General features: G+C 41.0%; 1 long non-coding RNA gene and 1 other non-coding gene across 3 annotated transcripts; both read left to right on the top strand.

Annotated features, from left to right (window-relative positions):
* The first annotated feature begins 602 nt into the window (after nt 1–602).
* Nucleotides 603–26,207, top strand: LOC140696395 (uncharacterized). Of its 2 annotated transcripts, XR_012072666.1 has the most exons (8): nt 603–690; nt 922–1,004; nt 1,083–1,161; nt 14,120–16,017; nt 16,092–16,223; nt 21,155–21,352; nt 23,979–24,779; nt 26,048–26,207. It is a non-coding gene; the product is annotated as an uncharacterized lncRNA (long non-coding RNA). The 2 variants fall into 2 exon arrangements; XR_012072667.1 differs by lacking the exons at nt 21,155–21,352; nt 23,979–24,779; nt 26,048–26,207 and adding an exon at nt 20,662–20,879.
* On the top strand, nt 18,341–18,413 carry TRNAT-AGU (transfer RNA threonine (anticodon AGU)). Its single transcript has one exon. It is a non-coding gene; the product is annotated as a tRNA-Thr (tRNA).

The raw sequence follows: 26,207 nt of genomic DNA, 5'->3' as shown, positions 1-26,207 counted from the left end.
CTAATTTGCCTAATATAATAAAGAAAGGATGGTTTTATTTTCCAATGCAGAAGTGGTGATTGATTAGGTGGGCATTCTGTTTGCAGCATGTGGAATAAATAATGGTTGTGAATGGATATGGAAAATATCTCACCAAGAAGGGAAAAAAATCCATAAGTCATACAAGGCAGAGCACAAAAAATACCAACATACCAACATTCAGAGAGAGTTTAAATAATAACAGACTGGATCTTGGAAGTGCTCCAAAGAAACAGGGAACAGAAAGAGCTACACGCAGCACAATGGCTTCTAGACAATAGGCAATGAGAGAGGGTCTGCACAGCTTGTGAATGTAGTATTAGCTCTTTAATTATTATAATTACCTAAGTTTAGGGTCAAATCACCTATGTATTGCTGATAAAATGAATGATTTCTTTTAAAATAGTAGAAGCAGTGCTTAAATTACCTATGATGTTACAGGAACAGATATGCCATGTGATATTACAGAATTACCCCATCTTGTAGAGCTACAACCCTGAGAAAGAATGGCCTGGAATCCTACCGTATCTGCCGTATTCCAACATAGAACCCTGGGAATACATTCCAGTTCCCAAAGAGGGAACTCTGGCTGGAGGCAGCCTTTCCCACTACTGAAGACATACACTCTTCTGGCAATTTAAAGAAGTTGCCTTGTAACAGGGTCTACCCCAGGTAAGATGCAGTCCGATTTAGAAACTTGAACTCAAGTTTTGCAAGCTTTGATCAGTCATCAGTTCGCAGCCTGAAGCTAAAAAACAAAAAGACTAGATGTAGAGGATTTGCAAAATACCAAACACGTCTGAATAATGAAATTCCAGAAAGTGTAAAATGATGAGATGAAAGATTTTACTCTTTGTCTTGTCGAAAATGTCTCAAAATTTTCATGATTCGATTTTTCATCAGCATGAATTCCAAACAGCTGAGAACAAATACTTGCAGTGTCTGATCCGGAAACTCCAGATAAAAGCTATCGTGTTGTCCTTCAGGTAGGACCTAGCTAGATCTCACACTAGATGGGGGAGCAGCCCAGACATCTGCATCTGCAGTTTTCAAATGTTTTGCAGGTGGTCGTGATGTCCGTCAGGCCTGAGAGTCACTGCTGGACGCAGGGGGCAGTCTTTAAGTGGTTTTAAGACTCGGTTGGTGTGTATTTTTTTCATTAGATCACTGGTTAAAACTTAGTGGATCAATTTGAGATGGGGCATGACTGGTATTAGTTTAGGGTGGACCACAGGGATGCTGCCATGATGGTCCATGTGAGCGCTGATGAGGATCTTAACTGGGGAAGTGGAAGCCGGTGGGGGAGACGGAGGCTCAGGATTAGGGAGGCAGAGTCAATTGATGCATATTCAGTGATTGAATGTGCAGTGTGGACTTAAAAACAAGTCTCAAAAATAACTATCAGATTTCTACCTTGGGCGACTGGTTGGATGCTGAAGCCTGTGACTAAGCAGGTTCCAACACCAGTTCTCTGACACCACCTGAGTGTTCTGCGATTCGATTCAATTCAGACCCCAGCTATCCAGAATTAGAGCAGGCCCCATAAGCTAAAGGCTCGGGCCCACAAGACGGCTTCACTCAGACACCAGCCACAAGTGGAGTCCCCAGGAGACCCTCACCTCTGTCTAACTTGGCTACAAATTCCCACAACTCCCCAGTCATGTTCAAGAATCTGTTGAAATGACCCACAGAACTCACTGAAAGCATTATACTTAACAATGAGCTTTTAAAAGGTGAAGTGGTACACAGGGTCTATCTGGAAGTGTCCTGAGTGTAGGAACCCCTGCCGCCATGGATTGGGGGTGCCCCACCCTCCTGGTACATCAATATGTTCATCCACCAGGAAGCTCACCCCAGCCTCCTCATTTCAGAGTTTTTCTAGGTTTCTGGGGTTTCCTGACTGGTTACATGATTTGCCACTCAATCTCCAGTGCCCCTTCTTTCCCTGGAGGTGAGGAAGGAGCAGGAGCTGAAAGTTCCAGCCCTCTAATCACGTGCTTGGCCTTTCTGGTGTGGCCAGGCCCTCTTTTGAAGTATAGTCAGTTTACAATGTTGTGTTAATTTCTGGTGTACAGTATAGTGATTCAGTTATACACATATATATGTTTATGTGTATGTGTGTATATATATACATATATATATATTCTTTTTCTTATAGGCTATTACAGGATATTGAATATAGTGCCCTGTGCTATACAGTAGGACCTTGTTATTTATCTCAGCCTCTCTTGAAATCAGCCGAGGGCCCGCCATGACTCACCTAGTTAGTGTAAACTCAGGTGTGGTTGAAAGGGGCTCATTATGAATAGCAGAAGATGCTCTTATCATTCAGGAAACTCCATGGGTTTTTGAAGTTCTGTGTCAGGAAGGGGAGGAAAAGCAAATATATTTTTTTAATTTTATCACACTAAGGCTTGAGAACGTGAAATAAGTTAGCTAGCTCCACTTTGAACATGAGGAGCTTAAGGATGACTCAAACGCATCCATCTAGCAAGTAGTTGGATGTGCAGGGAGAAACTGAGAACCTTTGCACCAGCTGCTCCCTCCACTGGGACGCTCTTCCCAGGATACCCACATTCAGATCTCAGTTCACATTCCCCGTCCTCAGCGAGGTTTTTCCTGACCCCAGTCCCAAGTTACCACTCAGTTACTCCCTATCCCAACATCTCATGTGTAATTCTTTCTTTACCACTTAACTCCATTTGGTATTTTGTTTTTGTGTATTTATTGTATTTCTTCCCTCAGTAAGAACAGGGACCTCCTCTGTCTTCTTCACTGGTATTTCTCCAACACCCAGAACTGTGATGAATGAATGAACCATTTATTATTGAATGTTTCCCATGTCTAGAAGAACACTGTAAGAAAGTATGTATCATACTTAAAGTAGAAGTCAACATTTGGGAATGAACTTCTTCCATACCATATGGTGTTGTACTTGCTCCATGAAACTCTCCTCTAGCTTTCCACTCATAGTCAAGAGCCTGCCTCCTCTGAGGCCCCTGTCTGCTCCTGAGCCTCTGTGTCTTTGCTGACACAGCAAAGCTGTAAGCATATGAGTAGAGCCAGTGGTGGTGGGCAGAGAGAGCAGAACTAATGGGGCAGTGCCCAAAGAACGAGGGAAGAGAAACAGCAAATGGACAATCAAGTTAAAAAAAATCAAGTAAAAAGAGCTGATTTGGTTAAAAAAAAAAAAAGTTCTGAAAGCAATCCCAAAGATAGAGCCCTACGAATGTTTCGAATAAGCAAAACATCCTCTGAATAAGTGTTTAATCTCCTAAAGAGATTCTTTTCAAGGACAATTTTTATTAAAAGTGATATAAAATTTGTTTAAAATTTTATACCCACACATTTCATTCAATCTTTAAATAAAGCTGATGGGGGGCGGGGGGGGGAATCATTGTTCAAGGGCATGGTTGTCATCTTTGGTCTTAAGAAAAGGTATAGAACTTAGGACTTTTAACTCTGGATTTAGTTTCAAACCCTGCACTATGGACCTTCATACCCGCTTCCAGCTCTAAGATTCTGCAGTTCTGCACGTGGCTGTTGTTCAAACCATTCTGCCTTTGTAAAAACATGGTAGCAGATCAAAGGATGAAATAGTCCACACATACTAGGACTGGATCATGTAAAGTCAAGTACACCTCACGTTACCTGATAGGATGGCACTCGTGGAGGGAGACTTTCTGTTTTAAAGGATGAGAATGCTTGAAAACTTGATGACCAAAAGGCCTGAGGGATGGAGGCCTGCTATAGAATAAAACCATTTTCGAGTTGGAAGAGGCCTTGGAGGGCTCTCATTTGGAGAGACAAATCCTCAAAGAGATGCAGCAACTCACTGGCTGGCATCAATGTATACAACCCACGGCCAATTGGAACCCAAGACCTTAGGCTTCCTGTCCAGTGCTGCACCCAGCTCACTTCAACTGCCTTTCTGGTGTTAAGTACCAAGTCTTGGGGTGATTTGTTACTCAACATTGACAACTGGAACACACTCATTGAGGGCAATTCTTAAAAAATAAAGAGAGAAAAGAGAGAGGGAGGGAGAGAGAAGGAAGGAAGGAAGGAAGGAAGGAAGGAAGGAAGGAAGGAAGGAAGGAAGGAAGGAATAAAAGATGATAGTGTAACAAACACCTATACCTGTTTTACAAAATGGACCAAAAGCTCTCCCCACTTCCAAATCCCTTTAAGGAAAACTGAAAATCTCCTCCTAAAGAAGCCCTTCCACATTAATTGCCCTGAAGGAGTTCTTCCTTCACTTTCTGCTTTGCTACCAGGAAAAATAAGCAGGAATCATGAAGGTGGAGATTTAGTAGCATGTTCTGTGATGTTACCTGGTTACTGTGTGATCTGGTTAATCAAGCTGCTGAATGTACTTTACTCCTCAGTGTCCTGGCATGCCATTTATGCTTCACTAAACAGCGTATTTGAGGTGTTTGTGGAAAACCTGGGCATGGGGCTTTGAATGGGAATGTTACACACTGCTTCTAAGTCAGACTTATTTCAACTAACCACTATTTTCCAGGAGCATGAAAGCAAGGGCTCTCAACCAGACACTATTTCTAATTCTGAGACTATACAGAACTTTCAAAAGTGCTTTGGGAACTCATGGTACCTCAAGGTCTTTCTTGTAAATCCCAACACTAATTGCTCTTCAGACGTAGAGAAGCATCTATCAATTAGTTGAGAGTTTGGGGAGGGGTGTTAGAATAGGGAATAAGTGGCCTTTACCGTAGTCCTTAAAACTCTCTTGAATGATATTTTAGGTTTTTCCCTCATGCCAACCATATGATAAAGTACCACTGGCCCACTCAGCTTTGTAGACTTTCCTCATTCTCTAGTTTACTCGTCTTATTCACAGTATCTCTGAATTGAACAGGTGAGTTTTTGTGGCTCCAAATAACGAGGTATTGCCATTTAAAAAAATCAGTTGATGGATTTTTCCCCTTTTCTAATGAAAATAATTTACTCCACACACTGTTGTTATGAGCATTCATTCCCAGAGGATTTGCTTATTGACTGGAGAAAACTAAGTTTTCAGCTTTCGGTCTTTCTCTTCATCTTTGGGTCTTGACAGATCTTGTCAATAAAAACCTGTCAGTGTTTCTTTCTGGAACTGACTCGCCCAAGTCTTTGTTAGACAGGGGTAGCTTGTCGACTTGGTCATCACTGAGTATATACCTTGTATTCCTCCTCAAGCTCAGACTGTCTCCTTATGGATGTCAGAACAGAATTGCTTTCCTATACGGGCTGTGTTTTAAAACTACTGCTTCTTTTTCAAATCCTTTCTGTTTTATTAAAGCATTGAACGCTACGTGCAGCTTTCTATAAAAATTTGTGAGTTGTAAGTACCACTTTCTTATCGGTTCCTACCTGTAACTTGGGTTATTATCTTTTCTACAAACCGCAAGCGTCATTTCTTCACCCTGTGTATAAAGCTCTTTGCTCTTTCCTCTCAATAAAACTTTCAGGCAGTGCAGTTTTGCCCACTTCTCCTTCCCTTTCAGGGTTTGTTAACTGCTCTTGAGGCGCTGAAAGCTTTTTCCTTTCTATTTTACTTCCCTGTACTCAGATTCCAAGTAGAAGCTCTTTTACCTTCTCCTCTTGTACTTCAATCAGAGTGGTGGGCGGGCTAACTCGGAGTTGCTCAGCTCCTTTGGCGTGGCTGAGAGCTAATTTCTTGCTTTTATCCAGAAGTGCACCGTAGGAAACTTGTGCTTTTTACTGCAAGCCCAGCTCCTTTACCACTTGCAGGGGTCCCCAGATGAGCACCTCACTTCCAGCACCAGCCAAAATGCTGCTTCCCTCCCCCCACCCCACCAGATGGAAAGCAAGCTACCATGTACCCATCAGAGGAAATGTTTATGATTAGGACCCATGACATTGATCGAAATGACCTTACTTATCTCAGATAAACTCACCATAGCTTAAAGTGATCACAGGAATTTGCCACCCCAGATACTGAAAAGCTCATCTTTGGGGAATTTAAAGAAATTTTTGAAGGCGGATTTGTTTCTCAGAATTCATTCCTTATTGACACTTTATCTACAAGCACGCTGTGATAACAAGTGTCTGTTTAATTAATAGAACATCTTTTATTGTGGTATAATTGGAAGATTGAGGGGGGAAATCCTCAGTTTCTTTTTTGTTTGTTTTTGGTAACTGTGATTCATGTGAATGAGAAGTTATCCCATTCTGATAATTAATAATTAGTATAGAGGCTATAATCATTTCTTTTTACTTATATGGATTCCAAATCTTAAAATGGAGGAAAAAAGGGAGAGAAGCTTCCAGTTAAATGTGGCAGAATTATAACATACATTTGTCTCTTCTTCCTTCCCAAACTTCCTTAAAACAGCAACAGAGGAATAAAAAGTATTAATATATGAGGACAGAGAGGACAGAAGAGGAGGCAAAAGTGAAAGAGATTTCAACAAGTTTTTTGGAGACGACAGTTGGGTTGGAAAACTGGTAATAGATTTAGCAGAACTAAGTGAGAGGTAAGAGCGCTGCAGAGAGTGATCCAGCCACCTGCCTCCACCCCCACCCCTACCATACCGACCCTATGGGAGAGTTGTGGTTCATGCTGGAGAAGTGGAGCAAAAGTGGCTTCAGATCCGGGCCCTGGGATCAGCGGCAGACAGGAGCTCAAACAGTGGGATGAAGTAAGAACCTACAGTACATACAGACTTGTGGGACACAGGCCCCGAGTCTTGTCCTACTTCCTGAATGCCAGCAGCCCAGCCTCTCAAACAGGAGACTGGAGGACTGAATCTTCTATTAAAAACAAAAACAAAAACCTGAACAGCCTCCAAGAAAAACACCTCAGACTCTGACATTTAGGCCTCTCCCAGTAGAAAGGCTGGCTTAAAGCCCCCTGCCCTGTGGTGACACCCGCCACGCAGCGAGCCCACCCCTCGCCCCCGACTCTCGCACAGACACCAAACTGTTGTCAAGTGCCTCAGTGTTTAAGCAAAGAGATGGCGAACTCCTGAGGAAAAGCTCCAGCATGCAGGATAGAGACCAAAAATAGCAAATGGGAAAAAGAAGCAGAGCCAATATTGGGGGCAGAAGAGCAGAAGGAATCTTAAACAAAGAAAAGCAGCCACCCTCTGATCAAAATACTGCATTTATAAAACAAATCCAAGATGTTGTTGTGGGAAAAAAGTCAGGGGACAAGAAAGACCTTTTGGAAATTAAAAATACAGTACCTGAGATTAAGATATTTAGTAGAAACTTTGTTCTATAAAATTAATTTCTTCTAGAAACCTGAATAAAAAATATATAGGGGATAGCAGAAAAATGATTTTTAAAACAAAATTGAAATTCAATCTCCAAGCTCTTACATATGATTAATAAAGTTCCTGGAAACAGAGAAAATGGAGACAACAAAATTATCAAGGAAATATGAAAAATCTCCAGAACTTAAAGATGTGAAGTCTCTACATCAAAAGGAACCACCAAGAGCTTAGCACGATGAATGAATGAAGAACACAAGTGCCAAAGCCACGTCATTGTAAAATGTCAGAACACGGGGGATTCAGAGATGTCCCTAAACGCTTCAAAAAGAAAAGTCACACAACAAAGATATGGGAATCAAATGCCATCATCTTCTAAATCCTGAAGGATAATGATTTCAAACTAGACTTCTATTTTTGCCAAAATATGCATCAAGGAAGAGAGGAGAGTGTATTAGCCTGGCTGCCATAACAAAACACCATGGACTGAGTGACTTAAACAACAGAAATGTATTTCCTCACTATCTGAAGGCTGTAAGTCCAAGATCAAGGTGCCAGCAGGATTGGTGTCTGCTGACAGCCCTCCCCTTGGGTCCCAGGTGGCTGCCATCGTGCTGGGTGCTCCCATGATCTCATCTGTGTGAGTGCATGGAGGAACGAGGGCAAGTGAGTCCTCTGGTGTCTCTTCTTAGAAGGACACTAATCCTATTGGATCAGGGCCCCACCCTTATGGCCTCATTAACCTTAATGACCTCCTTACTTCAGATATAGCTACATTGGGAATTGGGGCTTGACATATATGAATTTGGTGGGAAGACACATACATTTAGTCCATAAAAGCACAGAAACCATTTTCAAATGTGCAGCCTCAAATGATTAATCTGTTTCCCATCCTATATTAGGAAGGTTCTGAAGGTTATGCTCCAGAAAAATGAGAAAGGCCCAGAAAAAGAGTACTGCATGGTCTGGCCACTCAGGTATATCTCGTTTCATCTGGCACCATGCTCTCCTTCAGTCTCTGTCTATCTATGTTATCTTCCTCTCAGATCCCCTTACTGTTTATCATCTAGTAAATGGTGGGTTTTCAGTAAAGAATTCTTGAACGCATGGTATCACGCAGATACGGATTCAAAACCTAGTATGTCTTTGAGCACACGAACCTCCCTAAACCTCAGTTTCCTCATCTATAAGGTAGAGCTAATAATAGAACTTACACACAGATGTTTATCAGGATTCAACAAGATAATGACAATGAAGAACTTACCACAGTGCCCAACACAAAATCAGAACCCAGAAATTTTTAGCTATGAAATATTCTGCAGAATACCATCCAAATATTCCAGTTTCCATTAGTAACTAGTCATGCATGCCATTTATTAATTAATCTGAACCCTTAAAAGCACCATTAACATTTTTAGTCTCATGCAAATTCTGGGGACAATAAACTTTATGATTTTATTACCCTCAGTGCAAAGTGGATGAGTAATGCCAAAGATATGCTGGATCTGGCTTGTCCCAACTCACAAGAGCTAATTGTTAAATTTTCAGTATGTTTGTTAAACAGAGTTTTTATTAAGAATTAAACTGTATAAACTTATAAGTGAAAGAATTATATTTAAAACAAGGTAATAAATATAATAAATACTCAAAATGTACCATATCCTAATTATTTTGCTATATTTTATTATTAACTCTGCTTTTGGAGTTCTTTATGACTATTGTATCTATATAGTAAAAATCCTGTGCAGTGATGTACCACTGCATCTCTCTTCCCAACTCTAAGTTCCACTGCATCACACTGGTAGCTTGAGATTGGCCACACGGGGAGTATTTACACTATGGAAATCAGCAGCCACTATAAATGAAGGTTTCCCCCTTCCCACCTCAAAAGGTGGTTTTTAAACATTCATCAGCACCTCAGTGCATTACGCCTGATTATGTAGAAATCAGACAAAGACGAAGACCTCAACATAAATGACAACGATCTTTTAGCAAAGTCAAAAGCTCTCCTTTAACTGAAAAGGATTTCCTTCACTCTATTAATGAATCCACTAGATCCTTCCTCAGAAAATACTGACTTTAAGTTTATGTACAATTCTTATTTGGCTATCAGGCTTGTTAGTCTATAGACACAAATGTGGATGGCACACTGTTATGAGGGAGACATGACAGCTAAGATCTTATCAATGAACAGTTTGACGACAAAGGAGGAGAAATAAAAGCAATGAAAATATAGAGAAGAACAAATAAAGCCCAGCAGCGTGAGGTTACTGGTACAGGAGAGCGCTGGAAAGCCACCGTAATACAGCATAGAACAAGAGCTGATGATCTTAGGGTGACAAAGAACCCTCGAGAAAAGTTTGGCTGTCTTCCGTATACTTTTTAAGAAAGAATAATGTGTGATGTGCGTTTTGAATATTTAAAAATGCATTTCAACAAATGGGGCTGGGAAAACTGGATATCCACATGCAGAAGAATGGATTTGGACCCTTACCTTACAGCATATAGAAAAATTAACTCAAACTGGATCTAAAGACCTAAACCTAACAGCTAAAACTATAAAACTGTTAGAAGAAAATACAGGGGAAAAACTTCATGATACTGGACTTGGCAACGATTTCCTGGATATGACTCCAAAAGCATAGGCAACAACAACAAAAGAATAAACTGGATTTCATCAAAAGTAAAAACCTTTGTGCATCAAAGGACACTATCAAGAAAGTAAAAAGGTAACCTATGGAATGAGAGAAAATATTTGCAAACTATTTATCTGATAGGGATTTAATATCCAGAATATATAATGAACTCTGACAACTCAACAACAACAAAAATAAACAACCCAATTCAAAAATTGGCAAACTTGAGTAGACATGTCTCCAGAAAAGATATACAAATGGCCAATAAGCACCTGAAAAGATGCCCAGTGTCACTAATCATTAACAAAATGCAAATCAAAACCATGAGATACGATTTTCACACCCATTAGAATGGCCATTACTTAAAAGAAAAACAGAAAATAAGAAATGTTGGTAAGGATGTGGAGAATTTGGAACCCTTGTGCATTACTGGGGAGAATGTAAAATGGCACAGCCACAGTGGAAAACAATATGACACTTTCTCAAAAAATTAAACAGGAGGCGGAGCCAAGATGGCAGAGTAGAGAGACTCACAGCTCACCCTCACCCACAAATACACCAAGAATTACATCCACAAACCCATCGAATCGCACAGAACACCTACTGAACTCTGGCAGAGTGTCTCTCATTTCAAAATACAGGAGGAATTTCACAAAATCCGATAAACAACAAGTTTATGCAGTACGGCACAGGGAACCATATTCAAGACCTTGTAGTAACCTCCGGTGAAGAAGAAAATGAGAACAAATGTTTGTATGTGCCTATGTGACTGAAGCATCATGCTGTACACCAGAAACTGACACAGCATTGTAAACTGACTGTACTTCAATAAAAATATATTTTAAAAAATTAAACAGAATTATAATATGATCCAGCAATTCCGTTTCCTGGTATACACCCAAAAGGATGGAAACCAAGGGCTAGAGAACAGGTCTTTGTACACCACACTTACAGCAGCACTGTATACGCAAGAGTCAAACTGTGGAAACAACTTAAAAGTGCATAGAGAGATATATGCACCCTAATATTTATGGCAGCACTATTTACAATAGCCAAGCCATAGGAAACAACCTAAATGTCTATCGACAGAAGACAGAACAAAGAAGTCGTGGTATATTTATACAATAGGCTACTACTCAGCCATAAAAAAGAATGAAATAATGCAGCAACATGGATGGACCTGGAGACCGTCATACTAAATGAAGTAAGGCAGAAAAAGAAAGAAAAATACTGTATCATATCACTTACTTGTGGACTTTAAAATATGATGCAAATATGAACTTATTTATAAAACAGAAACAGACTCACAGACACAGAAAACAAACTTATGGTTACCAGAGGGGAAAAGTGTGGGAAGGGATAAATTGGGAGTTTGAATTTTGCAGATACTAATTACTATATATAAAATAGATGAATAACAAGTTTATACTGTATAGCACAGGGAGCTATATTCAATATCTTGTAGTAACCTATAATGGAAAAGAATATGAAAACAAACGTATGTATGTGTATGTATGACTGAAACTTTATGCTGTACACCAGAAACTGACACAACATTGTAAACTGACTATACTTCAGTGTTTTTTTAAAGTACATAAAGAGGTGAATGGACAAGCAAAATGTGGTATATATGTACAACAAAATCTTATTCAACCTACTACAACATGAATGAACCCTGAAAACATGCTAAATGAAATAAGGCAGATTCAAAAGGACAAATATTGTATGATTCCACTCAGCTGATGTAGGATAGTCAAATCCAGGGAGACAGAGTAGTGGTTACGAGAGGCTTGGGGACAGGTAAAGAGGGAGTTATTAACAATAACTGGGTACAGAGTTTCAGTTGAGAATGATGAAAAAGTTCTTGAGACGGGTAATGGTAGTGTTTGCACAACAATGTGAATATTCTTTTTTAAAGTTTTATTTACTTAATTAATGTATTTATTTTTCAGTAGGCGGAGGTAATTAGGTTTATTTAGTATCATTTATTCTTAGAGGAGGTACTGAGGATTGAACCCAGGGCCTCGTGCATGCTAAGCATGTGCTCTACCACTTGAGCTGTACCCTTCCTCCTTGAATATTCTTAATGCCACTGAATTGTACACTTAAAAATGGTTAAAATGGTAAATTTTATGTGACGTACATTTTACCACCACAAAAAGTGCTTCATAAGCATAAACAATCTGAAAATGGTCATTACTTGTACTGTATTAAAAATGGTTATTTAATGTACTTTTTAAAAACCGTACAACTTAAAGTTGGCAAGCTCCAGGTCTCCAGAATAATACCATATGTGGCACATCGCAGTCTCTGGGAGGTATGGGACAGGAAATGTGAACTTTATTTGTTGTAAAGCTGTCAGTAAACATCAACAAGGACATCTGCTATTGCCATAATCTAAAGCTACAGTCAACAGTAGAGATGAACACAGTCATTGTAAGTGTTTGTGGAGGGAGAGCGAGGAAGAGCAGAATTAGACTGGAGGGGTGGACAGTGGGTGGCTTCTCTCAGGGACTTTAAAAAAAGTGAAGATAAAAGAAGGCAAGGTGTCCTTAATAATAACAAAAGATGTGAACTATACAGTGTGACAGGAGACAAAAAAGATCCATGGGGTGGGTTCAGATACTGTTGGCTTTTGCAGGTGTTGCTATAGGATACCACTTTGGAATTCTTAACAAACACGCTCCCTCAACACCCCACTCTGCACCTCCCAGCCGTCTCTTTCTCCCTGCAGCACTCCCCCCATTGAGTTTTGCCCTGGGCTCATTGTCTCGGACAGGACAGAAAAGGAGATTCTGGGAGATTCTTCTTGGTTTTTGTATTTCAATAACCTATATACTGAAGGGAACACAAAGAGATCAAGGTTTCAGTCACAGCACTTTAGAGTTTAAGGAGACCGGTTGCCCTCCCCCATCTCCTACCCAACAACATGGAGACCAGAAATGGTTTGCCCAGGCTGCATTGAGGGAGCAAAGGTGGAGTGAAGAGGAGCGGTGGAAACACGGGAGTCACTGGCCCCAGAGAGGGCCGTTCTGGGGCAGCCATGAGGCCAGGGCTGCATGGTGAGTTTAGGGCAGTCAGGCTCTTAGTTTGGCAGAAATGTTTACCTGGGAAGGAGAAACCCTAGGCTGAGAATCAACACCAGAGAATACATTTCTGCCCCTTCAGTAGAATGGTGACACAGAACTGAAATTACATTATAGGAAAAATCAAGAAAGCTACCTTTTTACCATGTGAGTTTGTGTACTGAGACTTGCACTTGTGTACTGAGATTTGGGGAGTCCAGGGGATCATGAAAATGGTCCAGGAAGGCATGTAAAGAGAGAAGGATAGTGGAGCTGGTAGAAACTCTAATATTTAGTAAGAAATATGTTTATCTGCAAAGGAGATAAAGACCCCAAAAGTTAGGGGAACTTGAGGAGAGAGTGCCTGGAGCACGAGGACCTGCATGTGATCAGGACCCTGCAATGTGACTGTGCCAGGGTCATGAATGTGCTATCACTGTCGTGGCCTCAGAGTATAATCCTCTTCTCTGGCTCACCCTGGTTAAAGAGCAATCCTGCCTTCTCTGCCAAGAAAATCCAAGCCCACTGGTTTCCATTTTGAGGTCCCTGATTTGGACAACGTAAGGGCACCCACAGGGCTCTTCAGATAGTGCTTGATTTGTCTCATAAGCACCTTTTCCTCCTCGTCTGTGATGGTTCCCATTGCCCATGCATGTTCCTCACAGTCTCACCTGCTTCATATTCCCAAGTAACCACGTTGCTCTGACCTTACCTCCTCCTTTCAACCTGTCTTCAGGATTAGGATCAATACTTGCTGCTCAGCTTTTATCCAAGTGATGGATAGCTTTGGAGACTCTTATCTGGGCTGGCTTGCTGTCTCCATCTGATACTCCAGACTGACCTTCAGCCTAAGAGTCTTAAAAATGTCCGTATTTTAAGGAAAGATGGATGATCCTCTCTGTTACAAATAAGAAGGAAAATCTTTGATCAAATGGGAGCAATGAGGGGATTTGGTTCTGTTTTGCGACAAGGAGTCCTTGAAAAGCTGTTAATAGATTGTCTTTCTTTCCTTTAATTATGCTGATGCTCCAGATTCAGTGAGGACCTGGCTCAGGAGGAGTTAAGGGCAGTAGCAACCTAGGGCTTGAACTAGGGCCATAAATAGAACTTCTAAATGTCTTTTTAAAAAATTTCTCACCAAATTATTTTCTGCCTTTTCTTCCAGGCTCAGGAAATACTGAAATTTCAAGTAGCTGAGATTTCATTCTGACCCTCAAATTAGACCCCGCACTGAAATTCTAAGGCTTCCTTCATGGTTGCTCGTTCTTGTGGGTCCTCATGACCTTTGTGCTTGAGCATTGAGCCCCAAGGAGGAGAAGAAATGCCATAGATGCCACTCAGAAATGTTCACTCCATCTTTTGTGGGTGACTTTGGGATTATGCTCAGAGTCAGCTGTCCCCTCATCTTACATTATGGTTCAGTTTCAAGCCTGTCTTTCTCAATCTGTCCACTCAATTTAAATTTTAAAACATTTATCAAAGACCTAAGACATGCACTATAGCCTTAGCAAGAGGAAGCCAGAGGATAAAAACAAAAAGGAGAGAGTAGTGATGAACTTTTGACTTTATGACCTTGACACCAAGGAACTTGCCAAGTACAAGACAGAAGACGGGTATGAAAATAACTAATGTGATAGTATCATCAGAGAGAAAAGAATGAATATCAGTATGAATTTTAAAGTAGACGAGAGAGTTTTCAACTAAGGGGACTTCAGAAAAAAATCCCTGATACAGTGAGACTTCATTTGAGCTTAACCTGGAAGAGTGGGTAAGAGCTCAAGCATTGACACAGAGTTTACAGGACAGTTTATTGATTTAGAAAGTAATGAACAACAGCCTAACTCAGAAGAACTAGACATTAGTACCAGTTTTAAGCTGATTTGTACTAAATTTTCCTTTAGTTTTGCTATAAAGGAAGAGATATGTTCCTGGAAACCCAAATCCAGCTGTAAAGCAAATTTCTGCAGAGTCCTTTGAATGCTACTTTTTCCCTAGTGGCTTATGTATTCAAACCAGAATGCACTTCAGGGCTGGGGGATGGGTGGGGGGAGGTGGAACATGATAATTAGATTTAAATTTTTTAAGATTTTTAAAATGTACTAAAAATATTATTCAAGAACTGTGAGAGATTACAAAGTTAGCCCAAATCTCCATCTTAAGATGTATGCAGACTAGCATGGGAGCCCACAGATCACCATACTGCAGGCTCTTTCCCTTGGGGACAGCTGCACTGAGATCCTGGAGTGACAGGAAAAGCTAGTGAGGGAGTCAGAGCAGGAACAGTTAGAGATACGGGGGAGGTGATAGAACACCATGAGAAAGAAGGAAAACAAGCTTCTTGGATAGAGGCGGGGCAACCGTGGTACATTCTGCAAATAGGTCAGAGGATGAGCTCTAAGCAGAGAACTGTTGGGTTTTAGGTTTAGGGAATTTCTATGACCTTGCAGAATGCAAGAGAGATGATTGTGTCAAAAGAATGTCAGAAAAGAGAACACTGAGACAGCCAGTGCAAGCTCCCGTGTCAAGAAGCTTGGCAGAGAAGGAAGTGGGAACAGAAAAAGCAGACAGTCGGGGATGCTAAGAGCTGAGGACCAACCTGAACGAGATGAATAAAGCCAGAAATGGACACAGAGTGAAAAGGAGTTAAGGTCCGGAGGTCAGGATGGACCGGAAGAGCCAAGAGAGGCAGGGCTGGAGAGGTTGCGGTGACAGCAGGGTATTCAGGGAGTGCGACAGGTCACCGTGCAAGGCAAGATAATAATCCCATTTTCCCACACATGCTTCTAGTTCTCATTGAAAATATAGTAGGGAGGTTAAGACCTCAAAAGAAATCCCCTCCAGCACAATGAAAACAGCAAACAAAAGAGCATCCAACTTGGCATTAGAGGTGGAACCACTCTGAGTTGTTTAAGGCATCTTTCTAGGGATGAGACCTTTCCCAGTTGTTGGAGCGTGTTAAGCAGTTTCGGAAGTCCGCTGTCCCTGGGTCTGACGGGGGACCTGAAGACAGCAGGCCGGCAATCAGATTGGGATAATGACATGAAGTCGGAGAGGCAAGAACAGGTGGGAGCCTGGGAGGAGGAGCGGGAACCCCCTTCAGTGTCTCAGCGGCTTCAGGCTTCCAACACCGACAATAGGATAGCCTGCGGAGAACTGGCACAGGTCACCTGGAGCTGCCACGCAGCTGCCCAGGAGTCAAGGGAGCTGAAGGAGGAGTTTCCACAAGCACCAGAGAAGCTGTGGGCCGGGCGGCTGCCCCAAGGCACAAGGTGAGCCAACAAATCCACAGCAAGGTGCGTGAGCTGCAGCCAGGCTCACCTGGCAAACTTTTTTCTTTCTTTCTTTCTTTCTTTTTTTCTTATTAAAGTAGAGTCAGTTTACAATGTTGTGTCAATTTCTGGTGTACAGCATAATGTTTCAGTCATACATATACATACATATATTCCTTTTCATATTCTTTTTCATTATAAATTATTATAAGATATTGACTATAGTTCCTTGCTATACAAAAGAAACTTATGGTTTATCTATTTTATATATAGTAGTATCTGCAAAGCTAGAACTCCCACATTTATCCCTTCCTACCCTCTTTCCCTCCTGGTAACCAAAAGTTTGTTTTCTGTGTCTGTGAGTCTGTTTGTTTTGTAAATAAGTTCATTTGTGTCTTTTTTTTTTTTAAGACTCCACATGTGAGTGATACCATACGGGATTTTTCTCTTTCTGGCTTACTTCACTTAAAAAGGCAATCTCCAGGTCCAGCCATGTTGCTGCAAATGGCATTATTTTATTCTTTTTTATGGCGGAGTAGTATTCCATTGTTCTAAATACACCACAACTTCTTTATCCAGTCATTGATCAATGGACATTTAGGTTGTTTCCGTATCTTGGCTATTGGAAATAGTGCTGCTGTGAACACTGGGATATGTTTATCTTCTTGAATTAGAGTTCGCTCTAGGTATATGCCCAGAAGTAGGATTGCTGGATCATATGGTAAGTCTATTTTTAGTTTTTTTTTTTTTTGAGGAATCTCCAAATTGTTTTCCATAATGGCTGCACCAAACTACATTCCCAACAACAGTGTAGGATGGTTCCGTTTTCTCCACACCACCTCAAGCATTTATTATTTGCAGACTTTTTGATGATGGCTAATCTGACTGGTGTGAGGTGATACCTCGTTGTACTTTTGATTTGCATTTCTTTGACAATTAGTGATATTGAGCACTTTTTCATGTGCCTGTTGGCCATCTGTATGTCTTCATTGGAGAATCACTCTAAAGTCTTTACACTGGCAACTTTACATTGCGCTCACTTCCCGCCTCTTTCGTGCATTTAAGAAATTGTTTTTGAAGGAAAAGCAAGAGTAGAGACTAAATAAATAGATGAAAAGCAGCTTGAAACTGCCCAACCCCTCTGGATAAAGCCCTCTCTTTGGAGACCTGGGGCTACAGAGATCGGTGGCTTTCTGAAAATGTCTTCTGAAACAGCCTCTTTAGGAAAACTAGACAAATAAGCCCTCCTAATGGCTTTGAAAGAACCAAATAATCTTGATGTCATTCATAAGGTGAATTAACACCTTGATGGTACACACACTTTTTTTCAAGACTCCATCTTCACAGCCCTCTCCTGTACACCTTGGAGATTCTGGTCCTTCTTCCCCAGATTTGAGAATCACAGCTCTAAAATAGTTCCCAAAGCAGTGTCCAGTTAGACAACCTCACCTGAATTGTCTGGTAAGATTGTTAGAAATACAGATAATTCAGTAGATCTGAATGGGTCTGAAAACCTGTCCCAGATCAATAGATACTTTTTAAAGTGAATAAATCAAGAAAGAAAGTTAAGATGAATACCTAGTGTGGGCAAGAATGTTGAAATATTGAAATGCTTCACTGCTAGTTGCTAAGGAGTCACTTCCACAAGCTTTTCTTCCCCCTTATAGTGGGTTGACCAGTGCCCCCCACCAAAAGATATGTCCACATGCTGACCCTGGAACCTGTCACCTTATTTGGGAAGAGGGTCTTTTGCAGATATAATTAAATTAAGGATCTCGAGATGTTATCCTTCTGGATTATCCGAGTGGGCCCTAAATCCGGAGAAGGCCACGTGAAGATGGCTGCAGAGACTGGAGTGCTGCAGCCGCACACCCAGGAAGGTCTGGAGACACCAGAAGGCGGAGTGAGCCAGGGAGGGTTCTACCCTAGAGCCTCCGCAGGGCGTGAGGCCTTACCAACACCTTGGCTTCAGAACTCTGGCCTCCAGAACTGTGAAGCACTACATTTCTGTTATTTTAATCCATCAAGTTTCAGCAGTTGGTTACAGCAGCTACAGGAAACTAATATATCCCTTCGGGTCTCCCCAGAGCCCTGCAGATAAAAATTAATTCCCTGGAGGAAGGTATAGCTCAGTGGTAGAGCGCATGCTTAGTATGCATGAGGTCCTGGGTTCAGTCCCCAGTACCTCCACTGAATAAGTAAATAAATAAAAAGTAAATAAACCTAATTACCTCCCCCCACCCAAAAAATGTTTTTTAAAAAGTCAATTCCTAATACAGTAGGGGTTTCCAGGAAGTTGCTCTACTACCACGGACGGACAGGCAGCAGTCTTGATGGGTTGCTGGCTGTGCCTCACCAGATGTTAAACATTTTGAATGCTGTGAATAAACATCTAAGCATATTGTTGAATATTATGGAAGTAAATACCAGAATAATATAAAACAGAAATGGTTTTAAAAAATGACTGGGAGGTAAGGCCAGGCAGGAAGACAAGCCTATCTTTTCATTTTGTTCTCTTCTGTGCTGTTTGAAGTTTTATTTTCCACATGCAGACATTATGTTGTAACTCACTGAGAAGAAAGATAATGTTGGGTAATTCTTATACACAGACATGTTTAAGAATGTCTACACTAAAAAACAGCTGAAAGATTCACAAGCGAGTCAGCCCAAGGCAAAATTGGGAAACAGATAAGGTAAATCTGGGGGGTTCCAATCAAGACAATTCTGAGGGTCAAGGGAAAAAAGTCAAAAATCTGAAAAGAGCTTCCACCAGAGGTGACGTGTTTCTAAGTTTCGCCACATTTGAAGTCTTCACCCCTCCTAAGATGCCCATTATTTCAGCCCGATCTGTGGTCTGTGCTGGGATGGACCATTCATCCATGAGCACAGACTGCTCTGTGTGTCATTAGCACACCACCGCTTGCCTAACTCTTGAGATATTTATGATGAGGAGTGATGATTACATATATAAAATCACACCAGTGTTTTATATGAAAAGAACATCATCCCGAAAAGGAGAAAAGTCCAGGGCAATAATTGACAGTTCCCACTACCATCAGTAAGATCTGCCAAGAGTTCTGGCTGCAAAACATTGATTTTATAATAGCAATAAAGTTTACACATGGCAAAAATATGAGCTTGTTTACTCCTGGAAGATTTTATTATTCGTGCAAACTATTAGTCAAATAAAGAAGCTGTGATATGTGTTGCAAAACCATTTATGAGCCAGAAAGACCTCAAAGAGAGAGATTCAAGAGAAATGATTTTAAGAAATCCTTAGATTAAAAAGCCAGGGTCTGTACCTGGAGCACAGGTTGAGCCCATTCAGGGCGTTTGTGATCAGGCAGAAACGGATGAGACACTCACTAATGTATATAAAATAGATAAACAACAAGTTCATACTGTATAGCACAGGGAACTATATTCAATATCTTATAGTAACCTACGGTGAAAAAGAATATGAAAATGAATATACGTATGTTCACATATGACTGAAGCATTATGCTCTACACCAGAAATTGACACAATATTATAAACTAACTATATTTCAATAAAAAATATTTTTTTAGAAAAAGGAGAAATGGATGGAAGGGCTCTGTTACAGTTGGCTGCGTTGTTTGCACCAACAGGAGCTTCCAGGCTGTGAGAGACCTCCAGTTTACACCGAGGTCTAACAAGCCATCCCGAACCCAAATCACACGCTGCCAGAGGCCCCTTAATTCTATTGCCTGGACTGAGGCTGTCTAGGAGGTCCTGCCAGGCAGCATGCTCATTGCTTCTTTTTTTAGGGTCTTTTCTGCATCTCTTCCACTGGTGTGCACTCAGAAGAGATGCAACAACTCTCCTCCACTCCTTAGTACCATCCTGGTTCCTCGCTGGGTACCGGTCTCTCTAATCTAACTGTGGCTGCTCCCTGAGACGCTGGGTGGACTTAGTATGAGTGAGACAGAGCCCTTTTCCTTTTCCTTTACCATCATCTGCTTTGACTCTCCTAAAATACATTGTCCAGATTCTAGCTATAGATTCTTCTTCCTGCATAATATCATGCAGGAAGTTCCAGAAATAGCAATGATGCAGTTCTTCTGTCAGAGCCGTTGCAACACCCTAGAGGCAGACACTAGAGGGTTTTCATGGATTCGCAAACGAACTAAAGTGTTGCACTAAGACTCTAGTGATCGCACTGAGTCTTTGTTTTCCTTCGCTTCCCATTCTCCAAGCATTCATTTCTTTTCTTCTCTTGCTTCTCTTAGGACCCCCACATTTCTAGCTATGTAATTTGGGTGGTCCTGGCCCAGGTGTCCCAGGTGTCCCAGGTGGGACTAATTGGCCTTAATCACCTGTCTCCTCTGATGGGTTCAGGGGTGAGCATGTGACACAAGGTAGCCGAAGCAGAAGGCAGCTCTGATGGGGAGAAAAAGCTGATACTTCCTCCTCATAGATGCGAATTAAGACCCATCAGACTCGTTGCTGCTGCCAACCATTCCACAGCGATGAGAAGATCCAGCCTTAAAAGAAGCTGACACTGCGCAGAGCAGAGAGTAAAACAGACGGGATGTCCTGGGTGACATTGTTGAGCTTCTGGATCAGTTCTCACATAAAGCTCTCCCTACCTCTGGATTTTTCGGCCAGTAAATTCCTTTTAATTGTTTAAGTCTATTTGAGTTAGGGTTCTCTTATATATAACAAAAAGCTGATGGATATAGTGACTATTACAAAATTCAGGGTCATCAGACAGACATTTAGCTACTTTCCATCCAGATCACTAGACTTCATCTCCAACAGGAAGACTGAAATGTTGGGGCCACTCCTGAGTGACCCTAATTACTAGGGACCTTAAAACACTTCCGGAACCTATGCACAGAATTTTGGGTTGGGATTTGAGTTCTAGATGAATCTGCAATTTCCATGATTCCTTGGTACTTACTGAACAGTGCCCCCAGCCATGTGAAGAGGAGGAGCCACCCAGGAACACCCCAACTTCTCTGTGATCATTGGACCTGAGGGTGACTTCTCACTACTGCCAAGAAAAGGTCTTGGTCACGCCAGGGTGTGGCCAGAATCAGGACAACTTCCTACACAACCTTGCATTTGCCATTCAGCTTCTAGAGGGACTGAGTGAGCATTTACAGGTCAGTGGTTAATGCAATTCGTTATGCAAAGTTCCTTCGTCTTACCACTAAGGCATCTGTGAGAAAATCCACAGGGGGACCCAAGAAAACACTCCTACAAGGTCAGTCTGAGAACACAAAGTGTTTTAAAATCTTTTAAATGAGTGTTGGGTATATTGCCTTAATAATAAACTTATTTATCTATACCTTCAAAAATGACTTGAGGTGGCTTTAAAAATATGTAGAACAATTAAAATTAATAGCTGAACTCAAACAACATAAAAGTAATGATAGGGAAATAAAATAAACATAGAGAAAGTTAGTATATAAAATGGCTTTGTACTGTCCTATGCAGTTGCTGTATAGGTGGACAACAAATTTGTCTCTGACCTCTCAAATTAGCCAAAGCCAATAGAGAAACATACCTCTAAAAGATTCACAAAGTCCAACAGATTTTTTTTAAAGAAATAAAGAAAAGAAAAGACACAGAAATGGTTACACAGGGAAGAATAGTTTTCCTGAGAAAATTTTTTCCTGCAGTAATTTATGAAAGGGACACTGAGCTACAGAGAGCCTCTAAGAACAAATTCTGGAAAACATGTCAACGTAGCTGATGGCATAACCTCAAAGCACTGTTCAGCAAAAGCAGTTCTAGGGGACAAATCAGACACTGTCTGGTCAGAGCACAGAGCTCATTAATTATCTGCCTGGGTCCAATCAGGCAGTTTATAATGTCTGTGTAAATGTCAGGACCCCAAGCTGTAAGGCTGCTACCCTGAAGGGCATCTTGTATTTATGTGGTGGCGCCACCTGTAAGGAAAGCGGATGTGAGATGGAGAGAGACACAGGTGGATTTGATTGAACACCTGGACCATTCAGTTCTATCAGCCAGTCAGTTCCATGTCTGTGTGGGTCCCAGTGCTCATGAGGGATGATGCACACTCTCATCAAAGTCAAAGGCCAAACCAGGAGGAAAGAGACACAGGGGAGCACATACTCTTCACATACGTAAGAGCAGGCAGGGGCCATGCTGATTCTAACACCTACCGCTCTCCCTCCACACGCAATGACCAAGTGGCAAAAAGGCAACAAGATTTGTATCTGCAGGACCCTTCACACCTCTGGCTGCTGGATGAAACCAGTTGCTTCTGTTTCTTTATTTAATACTTATTAAATTGTGAGTCACTGAAATGATGCTACATGAATCGATCCTATATCCGAACTGAATCTATGTCATTTGAGTAAGCAACTGTTAGAGAGCAGGTGGTGTGTCCGAGTATGACAGTTTCTTCATCTAAAAACTCCGCTCTTTGCAATGGCTTTGGCCCCTGCAGCAGTTCTGACTTGTTCCAGGTAATCTGTATTTATCAATAGAGTGTGAGCATTGCAGAAATAAGGCAATTATACTTCAGTGACAAAACTAAATATTGTGTCACTATATGAAGCAAATGGCATTGTTAGTCATTTCTTCAGATATGATTTGCTTTATAAAAGCTGCATTTCAAGGCATTGGAACTCAGCAGGGATTCTTTGTCAACAATCTGCCATTTCTAGCTAAATTAAGTAATCATCTGGCTACTATATTTAGAAAGCGTGTGCAGGCTACGCCTCGTATAGAGAGCTCTAAATGGTGCGTTTATCTTCAGGGGACACCATTACATAGGAGCAGAGGAGCGTCTGCTTTTAGGAGAAAACGGGCTTGCTATTAGAACCACAGAACAAAAAGAACATCGTAAAAAGTTACTTCTCCCAGAAAACCCAGGTGTGATCAGGGTTGCCTATGAAAACAGTGTAGAATATCTTGCAGTTTTTCTTTAAGCGTTTTAAATTATTTCTCTTCCCTACCTCTATCCTAAGCAAACGCTTTAAGAGAGCCCCCTTCAGATTGTTTCAGAATCCCTCCTTCTACAGAAGGCACCCTGTGCTCTCAGACCAGGGTTCATTATCGTAAACCATTCCAGTGATTTCAGAAACAGTGATGGCAGCTCCTGTTTACTGAGCACTTACTTATGTCTAAGGAGTAATGAGCACTGAACACACATGATTTCGTTAAGCAAATGAGATGAAATTATATGGATAAACATGTGTGTATGAGAGAGAGAGAGAAATAACAAAGCTGAAGCCATCTGACTATTTCCATGAGAAAACAAAACAAAACAAAACAAAAAACATTTCTTCGTATCACTGGTGGCCTTACATTTCCCAATTTTTTTCTTAAGTAGAAAAATACCATCTGTGGTTTCACACATAAATCTTTCAGAAACATCTAAAAACTCTTCATGAATCCATAGTCTCTCCAGGTGTATTTTTTAAGCCTAGTCTTATTAGCTCTTAAGTACCTAGCACCTAGTAAGTACTTCACAAATATCTGTTTAATGTATGAATATACATGCCTGACAACAATGATGCAGTTTACTATAGAGCTAAAAACCAAATCCATATAAGCTGGCTTTCTCAGCCACAGATCTCATCTTTGAAGATTAAAATACACATATTATGCAATAGTACCACTTTCATTAGAAAATCTGAAAGAACAGATTACTTATGCTCCAAATTAAAAGTGGAATAGAATTTACTAGGGGTTAATGAGTATACGCAATATATTGTTCCTTGATTCTGCTGAAAGCATTGTTTTCTGCTCACACAGGTACACGTGATTTGAGATCACTCATCTTTGACCCGAGGGGACTCGGGAGAAACCAACCTTCCATTTGGAACTGTAGCCACTTTTAACAGAACCTGTTATTTGCAGTTTTGCCTCATTGCACGTGGACTATGTATTGCCTTTGTTCAGTGTTTGTCCCTTCGTTTCTAGTTACCAGTCATTATACTGTCTTCTTTTTATTTTTTCTTTTCCACTTTCCAAAATGCAATATTTAATAGCTAAACTACCTAGCACAAATATTCACCTCGGTGCATGCATGTAACAAGCCTTCCCACCTGATACCCACTACCCTGCCAAATGGTGACTGTTTATGCTTCAGCTTTGACACCTGCTTCATGCGTGTCCTCTGAGCGAAGGTGTGATGCCCGACATTTACTTCTGTCATCCACAGAGCTGATGAGCTGCCTTATCGGTCAGCAGGACTGATGTGCGGTTTATGAGTGTCCATGGAACTGCTGCAGAAGCCAATTCCGATGCCAGTACTAACCTTGTCGGGCAGCACCCTGTGCCTGTTTGATGAGATGATTCAGTGTGTCTGATAAAATATTGATTATTTATCAGGTTTTTCATCATAATTGATGTCCATGGTCCTCATCCTGCTTAAGAATCACATGAGGTGCTTGAAGATAATGCAGATTCTGGAATCCCATTTTCAGAGATTCTAACCCACAGGCTTTGTATGTAGCCAAGGAATCTGAATTTTCACAAACACTTCCAAGATACAGGTGGTGCCTGGATTGTCCTTTGAGACATACTAATCTATACAGCCTCAGACATTAACAAGTAAGTGCACTATTGGATTGGATTTGTAAATGCTATTTTTTTAAAAGCACACTCCGCATTTTACAAATAGGTGAGATCTTGCACTCTGATTTTTATCAACAGATTATCAATAATTAGTCATCACTTCAACTTTACTAGGTGACATTCTGCCCAGTTCAACTTTGAAATACTCTTATCCTAAAGAGAAACACCAGCACATTCACGTGATGGTTTGACCTTGATAAAACACCATGCAGCACAGATAGCATGCCCTAGAATGAGAGGACCTGTTTCAGCTAAGTCCAAAGACACCTGAGCAGAGAAATAGGATTCATTTCCCTGTCTAAACTAAATCTGAAACTTTATCCCATTTTATTTGTAACTAAAACATAACCATGGAGGCTTCATCAAATCTGTCAAATATTAGCCAAAGATACACTTGACCTGGAGTGAAGTATCAGGAATTTTTAAACATTTAACTCCTAGTGTGTATTAGTATGAAACCAAGTTGAGCAGAACCCATTAATGTCACAGTGATCGGTTACCAATGGAAATAAATAATTCATGATGAAGGGAATTAGTCTAATTAGCAGGCAGTTTGAGTCCTTTGATAAAACCCAGCTCTAATTCCGTGAAGGGCAGGAAGTGCTGTCATCAGTCAGCCCTGAAAAGATTAGCATCTATTATGAATGAGGTTCGACACTCTAGCGAAGTCATGTGTGTCCTGGAGACAAACTTAATATGTTCCAGAATGGGACACAGTTTGTCTCACCAACACATCACGATTCCTAACAGGCTATTGTATGTAATAACAAGCAAAGATCAGCGCTCCATCCTGTCACTCGCTCTGCTGTCCGTCATTCTGACAACTGTGCAAATAACATTCTCCATGCAAAGTAGGGATTGTGCCCTGCATACTTGTAAAATCGCACAAGATGTCAAAGAAAATATGTGTTAGTTTCCCACTCACCAAAAACAAACACTCAGAACCAAATGTCAGCCCTGCAACTGACGGCTTCAAAGATGGTGGGCAATAGAGGATGTCAGGCTTGGTGTATACACATTTCATTTTAAAAACTGTTGTCAGCCCTTCCAGAAAATTTGCTTCCCTACTTATCTCTCCCTAGATATTGAAGTTACAAGATCAATCATAGGCTTCCAGTTCCTGCAACTGCCGATAAATGGAGATGAGAGTCCTAAGTAAAGTAGCTGTTGGAATTCCAAACTAATTTATGAGGGAAAACAAGGGGAAAAAAAGGTGTTTTGTTTTGTTTCATTTTTTATTGCAGTGCACAAATGCCTTGGCTCATTGGGACAGTCCTATTCTCAGAAGATTGGTGTAGTTTCTGAATCATACATGGCCCTATGTCTCTGAAAGATGTTGACTGTTCCACACTGCGCAAGCCTCACATTATTTTGCAGCCCACAAGCTGACTCGGCATCAGCTGT

This window comes from Vicugna pacos, chromosome 5, assembly GCF_048564905.1.
Source record: "Vicugna pacos chromosome 5, VicPac4, whole genome shotgun sequence".
In the NCBI taxonomy this organism is placed as follows: domain Eukaryota; kingdom Metazoa; phylum Chordata; class Mammalia; order Artiodactyla; family Camelidae; genus Vicugna; species Vicugna pacos.
Note: the sequence above shows the minus strand (reverse complement) of the source record. Positions and strands in the feature narration are given on the sequence as shown.